Source organism: Halyomorpha halys, unplaced genomic scaffold (genome assembly GCF_000696795.3).
Source record: "Halyomorpha halys isolate HHAL.00 unplaced genomic scaffold, Hhal_1.1 Scaffold183.1, whole genome shotgun sequence".
NCBI classification, from domain to species: Eukaryota; Metazoa; Arthropoda; class Insecta; order Hemiptera; family Pentatomidae; genus Halyomorpha; species Halyomorpha halys.
This window is the reverse complement of record NW_027114717.1, coordinates 966,586-989,971: the sequence shown is the minus strand read 5'-3', so window position 1 is coordinate 989,971 and position 23,386 is coordinate 966,586. Positions and strand designations below refer to the sequence as shown.

At 30.9% G+C, this 23,386-nt stretch overlaps 1 long non-coding RNA gene across 1 annotated transcript in view; it reads right to left on the bottom strand.

Moving 5' to 3' along the window:
* Positions 1–23,386, bottom strand: part of LOC136796872 (uncharacterized) — a 241,475-nt gene that overhangs the window by 26,849 nt on the left and 191,240 nt on the right. The window contains exon 2 of the long non-coding RNA XR_010844653.1: positions 20,812–20,863. This is a non-coding gene — a long non-coding RNA (uncharacterized lncRNA). The remainder of the gene's footprint in view (positions 1–20,811; positions 20,864–23,386) is intronic.

Sequence of the window (23,386 nt, the reverse complement as noted above, 5' to 3'; positions counted from 1 at the left end):
TATATGGTGTGGGTTTTTATAGTGTGGACAATATTATAGAATAGATAAGTGAATGGTTTTTTTAAAATTTTAAATAGAAAGGTAACTAGACTTAAGCTTGGTAAGCTTATTAATAATAAGTATGACTTTTAATAATGGACTGTTTTGGAATGTTGAAGGTATGTTATATTATATAATAAGTAATAATGTTATTGTAAATGTTTAAAAGTGAAGTTGTAATATAAGCTGTTTAATGTTTAGATGTCCCTGAGGATGGCTGGAAGGGCCGAAACGTAGGACAAATAAATAAATATATAGTGTTGAGACTATTTTGGATATTAAATTAATTAATTATAAATTACAATATTTATTTTTTTATTATTTGATCAGTTCTATTTTATCATATTTTACGTATAAATTCATATTTTTATGTATACAAATCATGATATATTTTCTCTTTTTTTTTCTTTTAATTCAGTTTTGTAAATTTGTTAATTTCACTTACTCTCTTCTTTTTTTTCTATTTCTGTACATATTTTATGAATGAATATTGGAACACTAATATATAATGATCTTAATTTGTATCATATTGTATTAATTCATTTTCATAAAATAAAAAAATATTAATTGTATATTAGTTGAACTCTTAGTTAGTTTTTACTTTTCTATCCTGTGTTTTTTTTTTTTTTTAATGTTATTGTTCATTTTTAGTTCAATATTAATCTAAATCAAAATTTTAATTGTATATCAAGAAATTACTTATTGTGTTTTTTATTTTTATTATCTAACTTATATGTATATATTTTATTATGTATGTTTTTTTTATTTGTATTTTCTTTTTTTTTTTTTTGTTTTGAATGCTTATTGTTCAATATTAATGTGCTAACGAAAATAAAAAAATAAATAATATAAGTAATTCTATTCAATATCATAGGACCTGTAAAATGTAAAAATATACAACTCGAGAGTCAATGTGGGGGGGGGGGGAAACCATTACTAAAAGGAAGTAAAAATGAGAAATAAAAAAAATTAAATAACATTGAGAGAGAGGCCTATGGTTCAAACGATGAAATGAAAATCTCAGACATCGGTATTAATGAAATGATGATTAATAATCAATCCATATTCGCAATTTCCATAACCTTCGACAATCTGAGAACCCACAACCCTGCAGACTTGTTCTTGAGAGTTGATGAGCTGGAGGGTTCGTGGGGGGAGGGGAGAGTCAACATCATCAAACTGCAAACGGAATTCACTTTGAATGTGATTTTACTACCGCTAAGTGATGAAATTCAAATCGGTACACATCATATGGTGAAATAATTATTCAAATAAGCAAATATAGTAATATGATTATATTAAATAATATATTTTGATTTACATGCGATTATTTTTTTTACAATTCTTAAATTTCCATTGAAAACTCGGATTCAAAATTTTACTAGATACCTCTTCTTGCTGTATGAATTAACGAGGAGAAACAAGTATTGTCGTACTACCTCTAGCGTGATAGTCGATAGTTCAAATTATGTCAGTGAAGCAACTATCACATGTATACGCCTTAACAATGAGCTTTCGTACAGTTTCTATTATTGAGGAAAAAGTGTTAGCCATTACCATGGTGTTGCTATTTGATACAATCATGATATCATTCACTGGTTTACTGTCATGACAGTAATTCAGCACTACATATGGCGTGATCGTTAGTAATACAAGTAACGTCAGTTGAATAACATTCGCTTTAATAGTGAACTGTCACAACGTACAACCTTACCGAATGTAATGATGGTTGACAGGAAAACATTATTTCTATATATTCTCCCATAACTTTAATACTTTATCAGCCACGAGCCAAAAAAATTATATTCATTCCATGCCTCAAACATAAATCGATCCCGGGCCCAAAAAGAAATTCTATTTCTATATTTAAAATTCAATAACTAAAAAAAAATAATATCTTGTTAGTAATAGAAAAAGTATCTAATGATTAAATAAAAAAAATAATTTAAGGACTTGTGCGACACAGCACTAGCACACCTAAATATATCGTAAATCCATTTTACCAGAAATACACCCATTAATATATAATTTTTGGGTTTTGGGCTGATTATTTTTTGGGCTTGGGGCTGATAAAGTATTAAGTTTATGGGAGAATATATAGAAATAATGTTTTCCCGCCAATCGTTACTACATTCGGTAAGATTGTACGTTGTGACAGTTCACTGTTAATGTGGATGTTATTCAACTGACGTTACTTGTATTACTAATAATCACGCCACACGCAGCACTGATACTGGATAGAAAACAACTAGCGATAAGCTGTGTCATTTGTTTTCTTGTTACCGTTAGAGATCGCGACAGCCTCAGCTATATTATTTACAAATTAAAAAATATGATACGATTATCAATCACATTAATTCCATTTAATCAATATCTATTTAACATTACAGAAATTTATAAAAAATATAACAAATCAACAATCTAATTGTTATTAATTATCAATTATGTAATGTATTATATATAATCAATTATCTACCTATAGTAACAATGCACTGATCTAAATGATCTTTCATAGAAACCAGTTCTAACCTATCTCATTACTCGCGGACCTGCCATCTGACAAAGGGATTTGTTTCCTCGCACTTTTAACTGAATCTTCGTTGTATGTAAGTTCTCTCTGTCTTTTTAAAAATATTTCTTTGTTTTTTCCCATTCTCACAAATCTCTTTCTTCTTGTTTTTTCCTTATTGATCTTTTTGGACATTGAATATTTCTTTAGCTTATTAATTTCCACACATCATATTTTGTTTCTTTTCATTATGTTGTTGATGCCGTGAGGTAAAACAAGAAAAATTGTAAATAAATGTATTATATATTATATTATTGTAACATATAATTTGTATTGTATATATAATATCAATAAAGAGGTTTTGAAAATAAAAAAAATTCATTTTGTTGCCTTAATTTTTTTTCTCAATTATTTAATACATTTGTTTACATCGGGACCTGCTCGTGCCGTACTTCAGGTACCCCAATTGTAATTTTAAATTTTATTCAATTAGTGTGGAACAAAGGGGGGTTGAAAAAGTGAGACTTGAGACGTCTTCGGGGTCATCCGGTGTCCACGGCAAGGGGGGGCATCAGAAAATGAGACCCCCGACCCAGACTTCATATAAAATCAAAAAAGCACCGGCAAATTCGGATTATGTAAATCTGACAACATAATTAATTTTTTAATTATTTTTATTCAATTATTCCTCATTTAAATTTTCTTCCACATCTTTTATTATGTTTATATCTATAATTACTAAAAGACAATCTGCTGATATAATTCTTACCTCTATAATATTATATTTTATGTTCTATAAATATCAATTTACTACTATCTACCTAATTTATTTTTCTGTAGTTTCTGAACTTGTTTATGATTATTTTATTTATATTTTTGTCTCTGAATTAAAGTTTTTATCTCGGTTTTTTTTTTGTTGTTTTTTTCATCTATGCCGAAGGCCTGAAATTCAGGTCGAAACGTCGGCATAAATAAATAAGTCTCGTTTATTTGTGTATTTTTGCTGATAGCAACCTCCAGCCATCTCATGATAATAAATAAAAATTACATCTTTTTAATGTTGCTTCAACAGTGTCAATTATTATTTTTTTATTAATGGGATTGCTTTTTTTGGAACTTGCAAGCTATTGTGACTTATGTGATGATATTTAAAGGATTTTATTTTGTATAATTTATCCTTAATTGAGTATAATAACCTTAATTCCGCAGCTCTGTTCTTAACCACAGATTATAGCAATTACAGACCACGGAGTACAAACCTGTTATAGACAATTGATCCTGACAATCCTTTTAAAATGTTAATGGGATTAATGCAGGAGAGAACTACAGACTACTCGTACCTACAATCAATACACCTGTTCAGAGGCAGTTAATTGGATGTCGTTGAAGACAAATGCTCTACAGGTGTAGATCCATTAGCTCACTTCTCCACATTTGTCTTCTTGCCCTCAGAGGGCGCTAACTGTCCAAATAGACAAAATGTTGTTGTTTCGAACCTTGATTGATCGTCTCAAGTAGCCATTTGTCAACTTTTTTGTTGATGAGTTAGTATATAAATATAAAAAAAGAGTTAATGAAATTACCACAAAACCTCATTATTTTTTATATAATATGTACAATCACAGTAGTCTGAGAGGAAACCAGATTATGAAGAAAATTTATCTTTAGAAGACTGTTTCTGTAAGTTTATTGAGTGAAATGTATAAAATTTTACTTAAGACTCTTACCCCTGTTGAACAGATCCACTACCTTGTACTACATCTGGACAAACAACTAACTTGGAATCCTCACACAATCCTGAAAAGACAGGAAGCTGATTATCGGTTCCACCAATTAAAGCAGTTCCTTGACAAACGGTCTAAACTTCCATTCCATTACAAATGGCTGATCTTTGGATCTCCACTTAACCTTCGAAATCCTTACAGTCCAAAACCCATCGTACAATCATCAATGCTCCTTACTTTTTCTCAAAGAAAATCATCCATAGAGACCTTTGTAACGAGTGTGACGCTATCTGTTGTTCTTTCGGTACCTAATACGAAATCCTAGCGCTGGCTGTGGGAGGATATACCCATCATTCCCGCTATGGCCTGAGTATGAATCATATTGGTTTTTGTGTGGAGAATTCTCTGCATGTATGTCTTTATATTGTTTATTTGAAGCTACAGCGGTAAGCATTCTAGTCCTAGTAGTAAATTTAAGGTGTATATTAAAATGAAAATATATGCATAATTATTGCTTAATTATTTATAAAATTATGTTTAATTGAAATTATGTAAATTAAGTTATATATTTTACTTTTTTAGTTGAAATTTTTAGATTTTGCCCGTATTGTCATATGTATATCATAAATTATATGTATCTAGGTATTAAAAATTATTAATATTATAAAAGTCTACCATATGTCTTGTCATAACTATGCTGAGTATGTCAACAAAGGACACTTTGCAGGTGGCTAAGGTGAAAGGATCCTGAGCAAATCTATTAAAAGCAGAATTAACTGCTGATTTTATGTTGATTAGACAGGTCAATTATAAACAAACCTTGCACCAAACACTTTTTTAAATCTACCACCATGATGATAGCCAATGAGGAAATGAGATTCTCAAAAGGCGACACCCCTTTTTGAAACAAGTGGGGACAGAAGTAAAGAGACGGGCTAGAGAAGAGCATGGACTTGGAGAAGGGTTTTTCAAAAATGGAACTCCGCAGCTTAAACGACACCGATGCTAAGGCTACGATAGCACCAACGGCAAAGACTCATCCACGACATGAATCCAAACCAGAAGCTATTAAGATATATTAGGTAACAATATATAATGTAATTCAATATCTTATAGCAAACCAATTATCTGAAACATTTCAATTATTTTAATAGCATCATTGTAAATAAATACTTATTTCCTTTATGTAGTTTATTTACTATTATATTACACATTACCACCCCATATTATATTATATACTTAATGGTAACGATATTTTATAAAAATAAAAATATTTAACTGGTAACTGATAAACACAAAATAGGCCTTTGGAAAAGAATCCAATTATAATAATAGTTTTGCAGGACTCAATATAAATTAATTAATTAAATTATTTTGGATAATTCGCCTTCAACGATTATCCTGACACCCTGACTAAATCTCGAGACTGTACATAGCATAAGGAAATACATGCTCCTTTTAGTTATTGGATGGAACATGATTATATTTTCTTCAAAACCCCCTTGGACATATTAATTAATGATTATACAGTAGACTTTAATGTTCTATATATTAACCGATCTATTCCAAACCAGATCCAAATCCTCAATCCTTCCAGTATAAACTCCCTAACCATCTAAACCCACTGGTTTTTAACCTTGCTTCCTCTGCTACCAATGGGTAGTTTCTCTACAGATCTAAAAAAAAAAAATTAAAACTATAGATATATGGCGTCTAAAGCCAAAAGGTTGAATGTGTTATTTAATTTTGAATTAGGAGATCTATTTCTTCTTAATATGTTGATTTGAGGTACCTAGAGGATGATAGTAGTTTTCGATATTTTAAATTTATAAATTCATGTTCCTTTCGATATTTCCTTTTCATTGTTATTAATATCGGTATAAAATATTAGAATAGATATTTCGATATTTTATTAATAGAAATATCGATATTTTGTTTTAAAATTAAGGACATTTTATAAAAAGCATAAAAATAGTTTTTCAATATTTTAAATTGATAAATTCATGTTCCTTTCGATATTGTACATTTTGATTAATATCGGTATAAAATATTAGAAACGATATTTCGATATTTTATTTTATAGACATAACGATATTTTATGAATGAAAACTATAACATTTTATCACAAAAAAAAAGAAGGTATTTCGATATATTATTTTGATGATTTCTATATGGGGTCTAAAGCCAAAAGGTTGAATGTGTTATTTAATTTTGAATTAGGAAATCTATTTCTTCTTAATATGTTGATTTGAGGTACCTGGAGGATGATAATTGATCGTCATGGATTGTTCTATTCCCTCGTTCCATTTGTTGCCGATTGGGTCAGAACCAGATACCGAACCTTCCATGTTAAACTTCCCAACAACCCAAACCCACTTTCTATCCTGGCTTTTCCTTCCTTGCTCGATAATCGTCCTAGACTTCTGAAATAAGATGGCCTCGAGATCTTCTACTCCAGACATTTTTTTTGAAGTTCTATCAATGAGTAAATTTTCCACTCAATGTGATGCCGATATTTATTTACTGATTGTATATACTTTAATACAGTTGTATATATCATTCATTTTTTTAAAAATTAATATCCTTTTTGGGTTTGACTCTCAAATTGACGCCCCATGCACCTTACATATATATGATTTTATGTACAGTACAGGGGATTTCACGCGTTAGGGAGCACTGTTATAGATGGAAGGGAAAAGAACAAAGGGACACGATAACAAGAAAGGTTTCAAATCATCACTGGATCGCGTGTTATCTCATGTCTACCCGAACATAATGAGCACGAGGAAAAAGTATACCGAGGAGTTCTTTTCTCTTCTCTTCGATATAGTCGCGTGACACTAAAAGTAGGAACAGGTATCGAAAAAATATATCGCATGTATGTTCTCTGACTGTTTATAAATTTGTAACTATGCAATTCACCTAGCAACATAATAGGGACATTACATTTCTAGTCATCATTCATTGAGAAATGCCCTTCAAAATAAAAATTAGGTATACTTTATCTATTTTTAAGAAGTGGAGTGGTAGAGTAGAAAGACTCTTTGCTAACAAATTCCAAGACCCAGGTTCAAATCTTGCTGATGCAGATAATTATTCATTCTGTGATTGTAGCCTTGAGTCAACCATGTGGATTCGGGAGCCCTCCTAAGTCCTAAGTTCTTATAAAGTGGGTACACCCTTGATTGGAAAAAAATCTGATTCAGCGTGATCTTCAAAAAATCACCTCCTTGTATAACCGTTGTATTAAAACAGTGCTGCCTTTAGAGTACTGAACATCTAACCCTTCATGAGTTGTAGCAGACCACTTTATTATTAATATCTCTCCAAACAGACAAAATTATATTCTAAATTTGATCAGTCTTTCTTAACAAGTTTTAATTTTAGTTAAAATGTTTAATATAAACTTTTGATAAAACTAGCGGTTTTCTATCTCTTGAACTTTAGGAATACCTTTCTTGTTCGAAACAAAAAAAAAAAAAATAATAATTTTTTTAAAATAAGTAATTCAAATTTTATCCATTATAGTCTCAAAACCTTTTATTTCTCTTATAAGTCCGACGTTTCGGCCAATCCGGCCATCTTCAGGGACAATCTACTTAATACAACTTTGAAACTATATAATTTAAAGAACTACAACATTGTTGTGATAAAAGTTTAAGGAGTAGTGTCTGCTGATAAAAGATTTGGACTTTGTTTTAAGTGATATTTGACTAATTAGAAATTGATGTTTTTGACCTGGGCAGAATAGCCTGCATGTAGTTAAGAGTTTTTTAAATTATATGGTTTCAAAGTTGTATTAAGCAGATTGTCCCTGAAGATGGCCGGATTGGCCGAAATGTCGGACTAATAAGAGAAATAAAAGGTTTTGAGACTACAATGGATAAAATTTGAATTATTTATTTTTAAAAAATTACCAGTCTCAAGAAAATATTAAGATTATAAATAAATAATAATGTTATGAAAATTATTATGTTAAATATTATGATGAGAATATGGTTGTGGTTGCGGTAAGTAATAATGCACGAATAGTAAAAATTATTCATTTGTCACTACGTTTCGTCCTGAATTTCAGGCCTTCATTAGGGCTGAAAAATAAAAACGAAACCAGATAACCTGAATTCAGAAAGAAAAAAAAAGGGAAAATAATTGCATACAAAGTTGGAAATATAAATAACAATAAATTAAGAAGATAATAAATGATACAAATAGAAGATAAAATATAATATTGTATAGAAAAGAATTATGCAAAACAAATAATAAAAAAAAATTATTAAAAATCAGACAGTGCTCATGTAAAACAAATATATATATATATTATTTTTCTTGTGTTTAATTCTTACCTCTACAATTTTTGAGTAAGACCCCCTCCCTCACAATTTGAATAGAAATTCAATATTCTGCCACCTTTACATTTTCAATTTCAAATTGCATTGAAAATAATATTAAAGATTTTTATCATCATTACATACAATTATATATATATATATATAAAAACAGTACATATTGTCTACCATAAGGTAATCGTGAGTCTCATAACAGATAATATATACGTACCTCTTAGGGGACAAAATATTAAGGCACTTTCTTGCCGGTTTAAATATAAATTACACACCTCATATATAATTTTAAAAATATATATTGCAGGCTATTCTGCTCACGTCATTAATTTCATTCAAAATCAGCAACTATGAAACAATAAAATAACAGTGGTTAATATTGATTTATTAATATACTTGGCTTAGCTTATATTTAACCCTTTTATTTAAACAGTAAAATCAATGTTTACACTGAAGATTATAACCCGATCGGTGGTTCATTAATATTTCTTAAGGCGATCCCTGGGTCTCTCCTCTCCCCTTTTATGGATACTTATTAATAATTGCGGGAATTATCCAGGTTATAGTTGCCCGTGGAAGGCTGATCTCGGGCTAAGGGCATAATGGCTGTCCGTTTGAGACCATTTAAAGTTTCATGGAGGCCCACCATCTCCAGAGAAGAAAGCCCTTCGATGGTATGCCAAGGGCCTGGGACCAAGTATGGCCGCTCCAGCTATGTCCGCAATGTTGCGGTTAATTGCAATAGAGATTGTTTGCATTGTTTGCCAACAAACTGTCCTCGTGCCAAGTCTCATTCCATTTTTGTTTGCTATTATGATTACTCATGACATTACGAAAATATAAAGATTTCAAAAAATCTATTTCTACATCATTTGGGTTGACTATATTTCTTTGAACGCTATTTTTTATAATTAATTTGGAAATAGTATTTATTCGCATTAGTATTTAATTTAATTGCATTATTTTTTTTTGTATCATTTTCTTTACAATTTTTGTTTGTTTGAAAAGAAATATACCTATTTATGAGGTGTAGATAGCTGACCGTAGATTAATTATTGGAGAAGTTTGTCGGGGGGTTCGGTCAGCAAAGAACAACATAAATAAACAAAACCATATTTATTTATTTTATGTCAAAAAATTTGTTTGTATACTATTCCTTTTCAATTGTATGTTTCTCTAAATGTTGTTGTTATCTCTTTTGTTCTATAGCTCTGATGAAGACCTGAAACTCAGGTCAAAACGTCGGCATAAAATAAATAAATATGGTTTTCTTTATTTATGTTGTTCTTTGCTGACCGCACCCCCCCCACAAACTTCTCCAATATACCTATTTATATTTGTAATATTATAATTAAGTTTAAAAGTAACGGTAATCCTCAAAATTCCCAAAATCTTTTTAACCATCCTTTGGTTCGATCCTTATCCAGTTCCATCCATCCCTACCATCCACCTAGAAGGTTGAAACGACAATGGCCAAGAGACGTATTCTTAAATAAAAATGGACAATTGAAGTTCTGGCAACGGCCAGATGCCCCGCTCATGTAGTGTTTGCGGCTTAAGCGCACTTACTCAGCCCCCACTGGCTCATTAACAGTACTGAGTGTAAATGTGACTAGAGACTATTTTTATTTTATTATTATTAGTGTCTCCAAAGCCGTAATACAAAAATTAACAACACCAGATGCCGCAGAGTCACCCACGGAAGAAAAGTTCAGAAACATGGCTGCTATCATGTAGAAAAGAGGAACGGCTATAGCTCTGCAGTGGATACCAGAGATATAGATAGTAATGAACAAGCTGACAAGTTGGCTAAACTTGGTTGTGCAGAGAGTCAGCCTGTTCTACCACTTTCCTACAGAACAGTGAAATCACTTATAAGCTCTTATTGTAAGGACAGAACAAGTGCTAGATTCCAAGTTCAAGCGGAAGGAAAGACGTGGGAGAGCCTACTGGATAAGGATAAACGAATCCCCGGCAATCTTAGCAGAGCTGAGAGAGTGGCCTGTTTTCGGCTAGTAACATGATGATCTGCTCCAAAAACACCTCCATCTAATTGGCATCGTAGATTCCCCGAAATGTCCTCTATGCAACATGGGGGACATGGATGGGTACCATCTTTTGGCGTGTGTTGGTCTGGATGAGCGATGAGGATGTTGAGCGAGATGCGGACCAACTAAGAGAAAGAGAAAAATTGTATTGGGCTGCTAGAGGGAAAATGGCGTAATAGAAAAAAATTATCCTGTGGCGTAGGATAAAAAAAATTATTATATTTTTTCTCGCTATTGCTGGTTGAGTATGTTAGGTAGGGGTCCTAGAAGTCCAACAACTTTCATATTTTTGTTTATTTTTCCTTGATTAAAATATTTAAAAATGTTCGGCTGTGTCTAAGAGAACCGACTTTTGAGTCTCTCTTGGCATATCAATAGGAACCTTCAAACTATTCACACCTGCCATTGTGGATTTTGGTACGAGACCATTAATAGATATAATTATTGGAGTTGTGGTAACACCCTCCAAATGATTCCTTCAACTCAATCGCCAATTCCCGATACTTCCTCAGTTTTTCTCCTACAGTGGAACTTATATTATTTTCGTTTGGGATCAAGACATCAATAAGTTCCGGTTTCTTTCTTAGATCTATAAGGAGGATATCTCGTTTATTATGGCGTACTATACGGTCCGTAATTATTGATTCATCCCAATAGAGTTTGACAAGACCTTTTTGGAGGAGTCCATTAGGGTGGTACTTGTAATATGGGCTCTTATCATCAATTAACTTGTACTTTACTACCAGGGTCTGATGCAAAATTTTGGCCATATTATTGTCCCTCTGAAGATCAATCCAACATATTACTGGTGGATGTGGACTACATCCACCAGTGATATGTTGGATTGATTCCAGTCACCGAGTATAATCGACATGTATCCAGTGCTTTTTCATTTAGAACATGTTTTCTGTATGATCTGGTGCCAATCACCTGAACTTGAATAGCAACCACAAACCCCTCTGTCTCGGAGTATAGCTTTCCAGATTTTAACTGTTTAACTGATCTTTCTTTGCCTATGGAAGGTTCAGTTGCCTATCTCCCATGCAGAGCCTTGCTTCTTATTATTATTATAAATATCATTTATTTTATTTTTTATTTATGGAAATGGTTTGTTTTTTATCACTCTGTTTATGTTTTGTATATTTAAAGAGGGATTTGATTCATTTTATGTTATTTTTTATTTATTTAAATTTTGTTTATTTTAGTATGAATGTGATCAGTTATCACTATTACTTATTGTCCAACAACGTTGTGGCAAATTGTAATATTTATCAATAAATAATGTATTGAAATTTTTAAAAAAATACGGATGTTAAGGGTTGTTCGGTAAACGTCGCCTAGCAACATGCCGAAGTTTTTAAAGTTGTTGCTAATTAGTCATTAAGTATAATTTATTAGAAACCCTGCCTGCGTACATTATGTGTTTGTTTGAAAATTTTCATTGATGATTGTAGCTACTACAGCTGTTACGGATTGGAGGGGCTGTCATAATGTTGACAGTATTAGCTTAGTATTAGTGCTCTCTGTGCTGAGACGTTACCCAGGGTTATGAGAGAGCCATCCTGTCTTCTGCCAGAAGCAGTCAATTCTTCTTTGTTCACTCTAAAAATCTACTATGAGTGATTAGATTCCCTGGAGTGGTTCCTAGCAGCAGAGGGGAGAGAGGCATAGGAATGCGGGGAGAAGCAAGGAAGCATGGACTTGAGTCCACCCAGTTCAATATAGTTAACCTTCACTTCATAATCAACCACCTCATTATATCTTCAATTTTCCATAGCCCAGTCATTTAAAATTAATTAACTCTTATAACCATGAATGTTTTATTTCGCCCACCTCCTACACTACTTGTAACTTATAAAATTGAATTTTATTTTGAGTCAATCATGTTTTATGTTTCAATTATACAGTCCACTAAAACCCAACCAAATCAAACAACAGCATTGTCTGACCTTGTCTGAGTATTAGTTTGGTCTGTAGTTTAAATACATTTTGTTTATTACAACAACCAGACTCTGTCAGCTCTCATTAAGTGTGGTCATTTAGATTTTAGTACATCTTAGCTGTTGATTGCGATTGATGTAATACGATCCACTGCGTTTATGAAGACAATTTTGGTAATTAATTTAATAAAGATTTTAATACGGAATGCATTAAATAGCCAGTACAGACGTGAGCCCACCAATTTGAAAGTTGCAGCGGTATTTATACCTATATATTAATAAAAAGCAAGAAGAAAGCACAACATATCTTCCTCAGACCTATCGGAGTGGATCGTTCTTTCTTCAGGAACGTCCTACTTGGTCTGACCATTCGGAGTCGACACCCTGTATTTTATTTTATTACATATATGTATATATTAATATTGTAAATTTGTTTCCCTATTTTAATAATTTATTTTGCTAATTTTATCTTCTTCTAAAAGGCCTTTTATTTTGACTTATTTATTCATTATTTTAGTTTTACTCTTATTATCAAGTATTTAAACTATTTTCTGGTGTAAGACTTTATTTTACCATACCTTCTAATTTTAATATTACTTTTTAAATCTTTTTTGTAGCACTAAATATATTGGAAGACTCTTTGGTGATTGTGGTATAATGTTCATCCTTAAAAAAAAAAATAATAAAAATAGAAAAAGTTATATATGTGTCTGTGTGTGGATGTGTGTATTTTACTCAATGATAATCGCTTAAAACTAATATAATTTTTTATTGGATTAAATAATTTTAGTGGCTATAAATGCATTTTTATTTCTGAAGGTGAAGGTTAAATATAAATGGGTCATAAATATTTTATATAATAACTTTGAATGTAAAGTACCTACAGAACTCATCAATTCATTCATAACATGTAAACTGTTACATGTACACAAAATAAATAATAAAAAAAAAAAAAAAAAGAAAAACGAAAATTATCAATAAAAAAATATTTATAAGAACATAGTTGATAATTTAATTTACAATATGTTGCAATACTCATATAAAATAACATGTACTAATTAATAATTATATCACTAAGGAAATGAGATATATGGACTTGTTTTATTAATGTTAAAGATAATAAGTTGCTCTTATTACTTAATGTAATAATCTGCTGTTCCTCATTCAAGCAAAAGGCTTTCCAGGTTTCTATGAAGAGAAATGCTATCTTTGACAGTATTAAAAACAACTTTTATGTTTTTGGTATCAACAGCTGTGGTAAAATGGTAGAACGAGGGTTTTTTTGGTTCTCACTAATGTTCTCTTGAAGAATGAAAATTATACCCGAAACATCAAAGATACTTCCAATATATTTAATGCTATGTAAAAAAGAAAGAAAAAAAGGAATTTTTAAATCAAAGGGTAAGGTGAAATAAAGTCATACAGCAGAAAGTATTAAATTCAAAACACTTAACCCAATATATTATAATTCATATTTCCTGATCGATTCCCAATAAGCAATAACTATACTACAAGATATTACTTGTTTTCGATAAAAATAATTCACTAGTATCCCCCCTCCTTAAAGCTGTATCGGATCCTTCTGCGATAGAAATCGTCTTTCTAGCGAAGTAAGCATTTCTGAGATCTGGGAGGCGCAGGTCCATTGAGGAAATTGTGTTGGGTCCCGTCCCCGAAGCAATCTTCTCCGATGTGAAAACTTGTTCAAAGAGAGTAACATAAAACTTGCTATGTATGGCTAGTTCTTTTATGTCTATCTCAAACTATTCCTCTAAAAGTATCTTTATTACAAGTTCGAGCAGTATGGTTTGTATTTTTTTTTTTTTTTATAAAGATTTACACTAATAATTTGTTTTATATTCCTACTTTTCATAAAATAAAACCGACTTGTAAGAATTTGTAACCATTTACTGACTAATTGATCACTTATATTGCTATGTACTGCCTTGAGATTTAATCGGGATGCCAGGATAATCGCTGAAGGCAATTATCCAAAAATAAGTTAATTAATTAATTATATATTGAGTCCTAAAAAACTATTATTATGATTGGATTCTTTTCCAAAGGTTATTCGTGTGTTTACCAGTTTACCAAATAAATACCTTTATATTTATAAAATGTTGTTACCATTAATTATATAGTATAATAAAGGGTGGTATTTTGTGTTATGTAATAGTATATAAACTACATAAAGAAACTAAGTATTTATTTACAATGTATTACTATGATTAAAATGGTTTTAATGATTCAGATAAAGGTTGCCATAAAATATAGACTATTACATTATTACTTATTATTTACTTTATACTTATAGCTGCTGATGCCGTGGGATGTTGTTCCGTAGGTGTCGTCTTGTTTATAAGGGATGTCCAGGTCTCGTGGCCCTTCTCACGGCTTCGTCTGGTCGAAGTGCATCCTCGCTCTTGTTTCTTCTGCTGCTCTTTCAAGCCTAGTCCTCACTCGCCTAAACCTTTCTCTAGACTGTTCTTTTTCCTGACATAGTTTTCCTGTGCCTTTTCTCCCACTTCCCTTTTAGGGCATTACCTTATTTTTGAATCTCATTCCTCCAGGCGTCCCCCTCCTCAGGCTCCAGAGTGGATGGTAAAGTTTGACATGTCCAGGAAGGGCCTGCACCTGCTTAATTTGATTCTGGCCCTTCGTCAGAACCTGTCATTTTTGTTACAACACTTAAAGGTTAGCCAATCAAATTTTCTCAGAGGACTCTGGTAATGTGGCAAACTTAACATAGATGTTTTCATATCAGTGGACGCCCTAAAAGGTTCGTAGAAGGATACCCTGACCAGGTATAGGGGCAGATGACGAAACACCTTAATAATACTCAGAATTGTCAAAAGGTCAATACATATCAATATATATCAAAAAATGCTATGCCTAGAAATTATGTTCCACTTATAGCTTAACATGTTTAATAAGATAGAATTAAAAAAAACAATTAATTCTGAAACGGGTTTAAAAAAATATTTCTACACCCCCCAAAAAATAAATAATAATAATATATCTACAGGAACGTTATAGCCATTCTTAAATGATTATTATGCTAATAATGTAAAGTGACTTTTTCCTATAAGTCGATTTCTAAAATGTGAGTTTTCAAAGAAAAAGTTATTTAATAAAACCAGTTCATCGAAGCAAAACATTTCTATTCAAAATATTAACCTTCAATTGGGTTAAATTTTCCCCAACGTCTAACTTTTTAATCCCAGAACTGAAAATTCACGGTTTCGTGAAAAAAAAAATGTGTTTTTGACCTGACAATCATTTTGAAAAAAATTATTTTTAAGGAATTGTTCGAATCTCTGAATAGATGTAATCTATTGGAGATAAGACTAGCGAAGGTGAGTTTGTGTGGAAGGACTTCTTAATACAGTTCATTTACTGTCTAATGTGATATTTTGAAGTCTGGCGCTGTCGTATAAGAATATAGGTTCCTTTCGATTAACCAATGCGGTTTTTTTTGTCATATTGTTGCTAATTATGTCAATATCACTATAGTACATGGATGTGATAGTTTCACCTCTGGTTAAAAGGGAGAAACGAATTATTCTGCCATTGAACACTACACAGAACCCAACAATTGTTTTGGATGCAAATTTGGTTTTGGTATGTGTCCTGGTCCTAAACCAATAACCTGACCGCAGCCTATTTTCATATACAATCCACTTTTCATCACACTCAGCCTCTGAAAAAGGGGTACACTCAATTAGGGGAAAACCTGACGGTTGAGTATAATCTTGGAAAAATCACAAACTTTGCACAAAAAAAACGGTATAATTCTTTTCAAAGTAATGAACTCCAGACCCTTTATGGGTAGTAGCGGTACAAGTATTTTTTTATATTTTTCTTAAATTTAAGTATTGAAGGAATCATCCTTAAGGACCTTCATGTTTCAATATAGTCGTTCTAGACCGATCTAAATATCAATCAAATCCACTAGTTACTAACCATCCTTATTCAAACAAACGCACACACCTATACAATTTTGGGATACTTGGTTATTTGGAATCAAGGTAACTATATTTATTTATTTATAATGTCTGTGTACTGTTATTAAAAACCCGGATTTTAAAATTTTACAAAGATATATCTACTATATATTTTATACTTAGCGAATTCAAGAAAAAAAGTATCTTATCCTCTAGCCTCGGCAATCAAAAATAGCTATGTATTTATATAATTAATAATGTTTTTATATTCATGACTAATAAATGATATTCCCAAATTCAAGTATCTATTACGGTATATAATACTATTAAATTAATTAATTAATTACTATAATTAAGTTATTGTACTAATAATACAATTGATACACACAATAATGGCACCAGCTAAAGAAGTATAATTAAATTCAGTCTTTGGCATAACGTAATTGTCATTAAACTTGCAATTGCTTCCCAATCACTGTGATTTGATACTGCAGAAATGAAATTGCAATTACAAGTTCTTTTAATTCATAAAATAATTGAATTGAATAGTTGATCCGAAGTAATTGATTTACTCGAGGATTTAAAATAACTATTAATTTTTATTTCAATTAAATCTTAATTTTATTCTGTTGAGCCCTAAAATATATATAAATTCATATAAAATTTTCCTCAACATTTTTAAAATCTTTTTTTTTTTAATTAATCCTTTTTTAACAAGTATAATGTTCATTAAAATAAAATCCAGTACCAAGCTAAAAATGAAATATAAAAATTTCGATCAAATAAACTGATCTTATGAGACAGTACCTCACTATGTTAATATATTGACAACTATTACGCTGCCAATAAATGTTATTATAAACTTTTATACATTTTCCGACATTAAAACTGCCGTTAATTGTCAGTGAGTAACGTAGTTTTAAAGTGACAATAGCTTTACAGTCACTAAATGTAGCATTAGCTGTCTCGACAGTAAATTATTTACTAAAGGCAAGTTTAAACCATGATAGTAGCCATAAAAATTGTAAAAATAAAAATTATTTCATGACAGTTATTCACTAATTTAAAAATAAACATTATGTATATAAAACAATTACTAACAAATTCAGACCCTGATATTACTAAATACAGTCAAATGATATTTTGTTTTTCTTTTAAAATATTTTACAATTTATTATAACTACCATTGACTATTCTTAAGTTTTAAAAAACAAAAACACATTTAATATTCACTTTATGGAAAACTATTGCCCTCTACTAAATACGATTCTAGTAAGTGGACAGGTTGGCCCCTTAGATTAACTAGAGTTAATCTAATCTGCACTTAACTATGTAAATGGTTTAATATACTTTAATGAACACTAGTAGTTTGATACATTTAGATGATACACATACATTTTAATGTTGTATATGCAGCTAAAAATTATATTATATGTGTTTTCCTTATTTATTTTATATTCAAAGGGTAATTCTTGTGAGTTACTTAATGAATGAACGTATTTTTATGATTTTTTAAATATTTTTTTAATGGTTTTCAAATCATATGGCAGGTCATTGAACGATTTTACTCCAATGTAATTGCTATATGTTTGCATTATAGTAGTATTTGTTTTTATATTTTGTTGATTAAATTTCCCACCTCAGCGAGAATATTTTTTCATTGCTAAAGTACTCAATAGAGGACCTATACAGCCCTAGAATGGAAGTAAATTCTAACTCATCCAGGTGGGACTCGAACCCACAACCTGCAATAATTTGAACCAAGCGCTCTAGCACTTACTCCAAACCGCTCTGTAATCAGATCCTTTAACAGAGACTTTATTGAGGTTTGACATCTTTATTTTTTTTATTTCAATATTTTTATGATTGCTATTTTTATAAAGAAAGATTCCAAAATAAAATAAAAAATTAAGTGCCTTGAAAATCGGTTTAGAGCATTTTTTTTTATCACATATGAATAATATTTGTTTACACTCTGATTAGTAGATTTAAAACTTTATCAACACATACCGGGCTAAAGGGTTAAAGTTATGTAGATACAATTCTTAAACATTTTAAAATGTAGGTGCATTATATTTGAGTATATGTTAGTATTAATTATTATTTTCAATTCATTTGGTTGGCCAATTTTTGTAAATATGGTGTTACATTAGTTTTGTTAAAATTTAGTGTTAATTTATGCCGATTTTGACATTTCACGATAATTTTTTTCTTTAGATTTCTCCACATATTAATAAATTTTTACTCTACTATGATTGCATTGTCGATGATTGTCGATTACAAACCCCCAAATGCTTAATTTATTTCCATATTTTTTTAAAACGGGGTGGTATTTTTAACCCGGTGTTTATTGCTCAGATAAACCTTATTATAGGGTGTTTGTTCGCTTTAATCTTCAATATTTACGTAAGAGGAGGGAAGGAGCTACCAGAACAGAATAGAGATAACATTCCGGCAAAGATTAAAGTCCGTGTTAGCCGCGATGTATTCTTATCCCTAAGGGATCTCCGGAGTTTTCAACGGGAATGTATCTTCTTTATGAGAAATATTACTAAGATTAGAGTTGTATTAACTTCATATTATTTTATTAGAGTTTTTGTTTTCAAAAGGATCGTCTGATAAGTACTTGAAGGGCTTAGGGCAGATATTCATGACATCATCAATGAAGAAAAAGAAGTAGGTTGCCTTAAATAAAAAAATTGTACTAAGAAAATCCATTTATTATTTACTTCTTGACCTAAATCGTATTGTTCTTCCTTCAAGAAGTGTTATACTTTTCGACATATTTATTACTCCAAAAATAATTTATAAAAGGAGTTATATAAAAAGTTATCAATATGAACATATAAGATGAGAAAATGATTGGGGGTTCGCTGAGTGAAGAACACAAATTAGTCAAAATTTGTTTATTAGTTCCAACGTTTCAGATTGAATTTCAAGCCTTCGTCAGGGCTAAAAGGCTATAAAGTTAAGGAAATAAAGAATCATAAGAAAATAACTAACATAATAGATACATAAATATTGTTGAAAGACATGAATAGTTTAAGTATTAGAAGAAGATAAAGGGGTTATGAGAAAGTTGCCTTAAATAAAAAACATAATTAAAAAAAAAAAAAATTGTACTAAGAAAATCCATTTATTATTTACTTCTTGGCCTCAATCGTATTGTTCTTCCTTCAAGAAGTGTTCTACTTTTCGACATATTTATCACTCCAAAAATATTTTATAAAAGGAGTTATATAAAAAGTTATCAATATGAATATATAAGATGAGAAAATGATTGGGGGTTCGCTGAGTGAAGAACACAAATTAGTCAAAATTTGTTTATTAGTTCCAACGTTTCAGATTGAATTTCAAGCCTTCGTCAGGGCTAAAAGGCTATAAAGTTAAGGAAATAAAGAATCATAAGAAAATAACTAATACAATAGATACATAAATAGTGTTAAAAGACATGAATAGTTTAAGTATTAGAAGAAGATAAAGGGGTTATGAGAAAATTAATACTAAAATTAACCAAGAGTAAAAAACAATGGATCACGAGCCCAATTTACAACTGCAATAGGATGATCCAGGTGACGTAATTAGACTGTTCCATCCAATGCAGTTGCAATTGCACTGAAGATAGTCAATGTAACACATTAGCCATCAAATCACTAATTATAATTTTGAATGTAAACATAAACTTTCAAGCATTATAAAATAAACACATTGATAATTATTAATTGTATATAAATAATTCGTATTAATTTTATTTGGCCGGTTTTAAAAATAAAGGGCGGACAAACAAAGACTTCATTATCGAGACGTAAATTTAATAATAAAGTGAAAATAATTTAGATTAATAATTTTCTAAATCCACACAAATACAAACAATACAGAAGTTATAATTATTACCTCATAAGGAAATAAGCCCTCAACGGATATTTTATTTTAAAATGGGTATACAAATTGTCAATGCGTTGGCATAAATAATAATGGTAATTATATTAATCAAATGGGAGTGAGTAGCTCATTGGTAAGGCAATGGACTACTAACTCCAAGGAGCCAGGTTCGAATCCGGCTGTGGCAGATGATTATTATCTGTCACTTATAGCCGTTGAGTCAGCCCTGTGGGTACAGGAGAATTGAAAAATTTCTATAACTCATTATTTTTTCTCTAAATTAAGGTTGTTATCTGGTCTTTTGTTTTCAGTCCAGGTCGAAACGTCGGCAGCCATCTTCTCACAAAAATATACATAATATATAAATAAAATAATAAATACGAACCTCCATTCCTTTCACAGCCTGCATGTCGTTCACCTGCCGGCATACTGCATCCCTGCCAACAGAAACAGAAAGAAATGTTTAATATTAAATTTTTACATACACCGCTTTGAGGAGTATTCCCTTTAATATAGGACTCAAAAGGAGGTAGAAGATTAAAGACATGGAAGATATATTGATGTCAGTCACCAACTCCCACACACGTAGGTATGTACAGAGAGCCTCTGTCGAATTGGCTCTTTTGATATACCTTCTTTAAGTTAATAATATTACATGACCGCATTATTAAAATAATCTTAATAATAAAATTTTACTAAATATATTTAACTTAAGGGCACAAATATAGTTAACTTAAGGGCACAAATAATACTTAATATCACCTACGTAATCAAATTAGAACCGCAGATACAAAAAAAAAAAAAAAAAACTGATGCTAACATATAACTTTCCACTTTAAATAAGTTCTCAGGGTTTTTTTTTTTTTTTAGATCGGTTGGCTCGTTTTGAAGTTATTACTATTTTTGTGATATTTTAAAAATCTCAACACTAGAGAGGGGACTGCATTAGCACAGTGGTACGGAACAATACTACCGAATCCAACTACCTATGTTCGAATCCTGATGTGGCTCATAATTATTTTCTGTTACACTCTAGACGCGAGTCAACCCTGTAGATTCTGAAACCCTCCTGGGGTCTACCCAGTATCATAAAGTGGATATTCATAATTGGAGGAAAATCATAAGCGTAATATTAGGAGAATTACCTCCTTTTATAACCACTGAAAACTTTTTATTTTTTCAATAAATTATTTATTTATTAATAAATTTGCTATTAGATATAAAATGATATGATATAAAACCGTGGAGAATCTATCCCTTGATAGAACTTCAATAACGTTACTTGAAAAGAAGATATCGGGACCATCTTTTCAGACGTATAGGAGGATTATCAGGTAGGAAAGGAGAAGCCAGAGTAGAAACAAGTGGGGTCGGGAGGTTGGGAAGTTAATCATGGAAGGGATGGTATCAGGTTCTGGCCTAACCGGCAACATATGGAGTATTGAGGTCTTGATGCATGACTGGATTTGCGATAAAGTAAGGCACATTAAGGATTTTACGGATGATTTTGGACTGTAAGGAGGAATTCGATGGTTTAGTGGAGCTCCAAAGCTCAACTCCGTATGTCCAAAGAGGCCTTATTATAGTCATGTTGATCAGTTTTTTGTAAAGGATTGGAAGTTTAGACCGCTTGTCTAGTAAATGCTGTAATAGTCGGAATCGAGAGCAGTTTTCTGTCTTTTCAGTCTTTTATGAGGATTCCATGTCAGACGCTTGTCCAGATGTAGTCTTTAAGCACAGAAAACTAGATAAAATTTCATTGACATGTTAAACGTTTATATTAATTCAATTCTTCTTGAATTGAATTGATACGATGTATTAATTCAATTCTTCTTGAATTGAATTGATACGATGTATTAATTCAATTCTTCTTGAATTGAATTGATACGATGTATTAATTCAATTCTTCTTGGTTCTTAGTCGTGTGTAGACGAAAACTTTTCTTTAGCCCTAACACAAAAACATCCGAAAGCTAAGCATTGAACCATTATTGAATATTATAGTTCTTCTATATAGATACATTTTATATGAATATATCACTAAGGAAAACATAAAAATCACTGTGTTTCGAGAAAAATAGCAGTACATCTGACAAGATGCTAAGAAGATATTCCATCTGACAGTATGGCAACAAGTTCGATAAAACACCGGTAAAAAATCTCTGCCTGAAAAAATATCTGAAGAGTGGAAATAATGTAAATCATATTCCGAATAAAATGAGACACAATATAAAGTAGCTTTGGCCAGAAAAATACTAAAACGGTTGTTGCATTTTGTGGTACCTGCAAAGGACAGCAATTTTTATGTTTACTGTTTTTACAAAACACTTTTATTTTACTATGTTTTTCGGTAGCCCTTCTGGGGCTCACCCAGCCTCATAAATTGGGTGGCTTTATTGGAAACAATTTGACAGTTGAGCTTGATTTTGAAAAAACAGTGCTTTCTTAGAAAGTACTGAACCTATAAGAATAGGGAAGACGAAAATTAAAAACTTTTTATTTTTTGTTTATACCCAATCTTCTAGCCTGGCTTCTCCTTCACTACATAATAATCCTCCTAGGCGCCTGAAAAGAAGTTGGCCTTGAGATCTTCTCCTTTAGAAATCTTTTTTTGTTCTACCAATGGGTAGATTCTCCAGATGTTTGTATCATGTCATAATATCACTTACAGCAAATTTACTTTATGTGTATATATTTGTACAGTTGTAAATAAGAATAAATAAATTATTAAAAAAAAAATATTTACACTTGACTGACGTTTCGGAGTTCTCCTCTGTCTCCAGAGGATAAATACATATACAAATATAAAAAAATAATGCAAGAATAATATAATAATAAAAACCTATTTATTAATTATTATGAAATGTATATGAATTACCCTATTATAACAATAATATATTTTCTCTTCCTGGCTTCCTTCGTCTAAAATCCGTTAAAGATTTTCCAAAAAAGTAAAATTCA